Consider the following 2,445-nt stretch of genomic DNA (forward strand, 5'->3'; position numbering starts at 1 on the left):
TCTATTAAAACAGTAGTATGGTTTTGTTTTTCTGGCTGGCCCCTGACTGATAGAATTAAGAGATACATAGCTAGACAGACAGCATTCCGTAGCAGTGGGAAATGATGGATTATTCAATCAATCATGTCAGAACACCCAGGAGACCATCCAGACAAAGACGATTCCAGGTTAATCAAATATTTAAACCTTCAAATACAATCATAAAGAGCTAGAAGTTGTTATACTCTTACAGTATGGAAGGTTTCTCAGTAGAATGCAGATGAATGTTATAGGGAAATATTAATTGATTTCCCCATAGAATACTAGAGAATTCTGTAGAAGGGAAAAATGCCATAAGTGAAGTAAAAAGACAAATCAAAAATTGTGACAAAATATTTGCTACTGGTATCCCAAAGGGCCAGTTTTCAAAAAAATATAAAGTCAATAAGTTTAAGATGACTAAGCCAATTAAAATTGTCAAAGGACACACCCTCAGTCCACATGTCCACATAAAGGGAAATGGGCACGGCTCATAAACATGTGAAAAGATGACTGGCCTCACTCATACAACAGACACGGAAAATAAGGCCACATCGACATGCCATTTCTCACCTCTGGGTTTGGTAAAGACTCAGTAAATTTAATAATACTTTCCACTGACAAGTGTGATAAGCCCAGCTTGTGAGAATGTCAATCATTTAAACCCTTAGGGAAGGCAATTTGCAATACCTAGCAATATTTTAAATATGTACAATAGTGATCCTATGTGATAGATTTTACAGATTAGGAAACTGAGGCACGCAGAGGTTCAGTGTCTTCCCCAGGGCCACAGATGTAATAAACAGTAGAACTGGAATTCAAGTTCAGGCAGTCTGTCACTGAATACAATATGCAGGAACATTCCACCGCACGAGTGACCCACTCACGTGACCCAGGAATTCCACTCTGAGGTCTTTATCCTACAACTGTCATTGCACATGTACAAACTAAATATGTTCAAAGATATTCACTGTAGCAGAATACTTGGAAATAACCTGTTTGCCTCCAAAAGAGACTTGTTCAAACACCACATCCATAAAATGGAATATAATACAGCCATTAAATAACCGAAGCTTATACCAAAAAAATCACCAATACAAACTGTTGAGTGTGAAAAACAAGGAGCAGAGGGTTTCTGATTCGGACAGCAATGGCGCAGCCTCTCCAGGGCTCCTCCTCACACCATCCGATTGATAAAAGCTGGAAAAATCCTGTAAAACCATTGTATGCATTGCAGAGAGCAGCCAAAGCAGCCTGAGAGAAGGGGCTCAAATCTTGAATGAAAGGAAACTCATAAGTTGCGTTCCAAATTTAGTCTGGCTCTGCCCCTGGAAGTTATTCCACGGCCCACAGGGAAAGAGCTCAAGCACAGCAGAAAAGCATAATGGGCTGAGGATAGAAGGGTCAGCAGCACAGACAGGGGAGCCACAGAGAGGAGAACCCGAAAGCCTGCATGTGCATTCTCTTCAAGATATGCAGAGACAGGGCTGAACTCCAAGAAACTAAGCAAAAAAATCAACCACTGGGAGGAAAGGAGGTGATGGGAAGCTGTTGAGGACATGGTGCAGGGGAAACAAAAGCTGGAGTCAAGTCCTGCCATCAGGGAGAAGACTTGCGAACACCCCAGGCTCTCGGTGGCATGTCTGAGGAGGGAGGCCATGCAAGACATCAGGTAAATGACAGTGGCCTGTCTCAGTGGACAGTAGAATTCAGACTGAGGCACAGTGAGGGAAAGGATGGCAAATGGAGAAAGGGCACAGGAGAGATATGGGACATGGGAAAAAAAAAAAGCTGTAATATATCTATATTTGGAATCCCAGAAGTAAGAGATTGGAAGAGAAGCCATATCTAAAGAAACACTAAGCAAGAATTTTCAAAAATCAGTGAAAGATATCAAACCACAGATAAAAGAAGCCCTGTGAACACCAAAGGAGATAAATACAAGGAGAACCACACACTATACCAAAACTGCTGAAAATAACAGATAGACAAAATATAAAAGTAACTAGAGGAAAAAAGACACATTACCTTAAAAGGAGGAAAAAGAAGACTGACGTATCTGAGAAGTAATGGAATCCAGGAAAAAGTGAAATACGATCTCAAAGCTCTGAAAGAAGACAAAGACTGCAAACCTCGAACCTTATACCTGGGGAGAACATCCTCAAAAATTAAAAATGGAATAAAACAGATTTTGTTTTTTAAAAGAGAGTAACATTGTCCAACAAACCTGAACAGGTAATGAACAAAAATGTCGTCTTGAACAAAGTGCCGTTCAGAATGCATGCAGCACAGAAAGGAACAAGGAAATCGCAAAGGAAAAGTAAGCGGTAAATACACTGACTGCACAGCTGTAACAGTATCCTTAGGGCTTGAAATACACGTGAGAATAAGATAACAGTCATTGCAGTAAATGAAAATGAATGAAAC

Source organism: Saimiri boliviensis, chromosome 5 (genome assembly GCF_048565385.1).
Source record: "Saimiri boliviensis isolate mSaiBol1 chromosome 5, mSaiBol1.pri, whole genome shotgun sequence".
Classification (NCBI taxonomy): Eukaryota; Metazoa; Chordata; class Mammalia; order Primates; family Cebidae; genus Saimiri; species Saimiri boliviensis.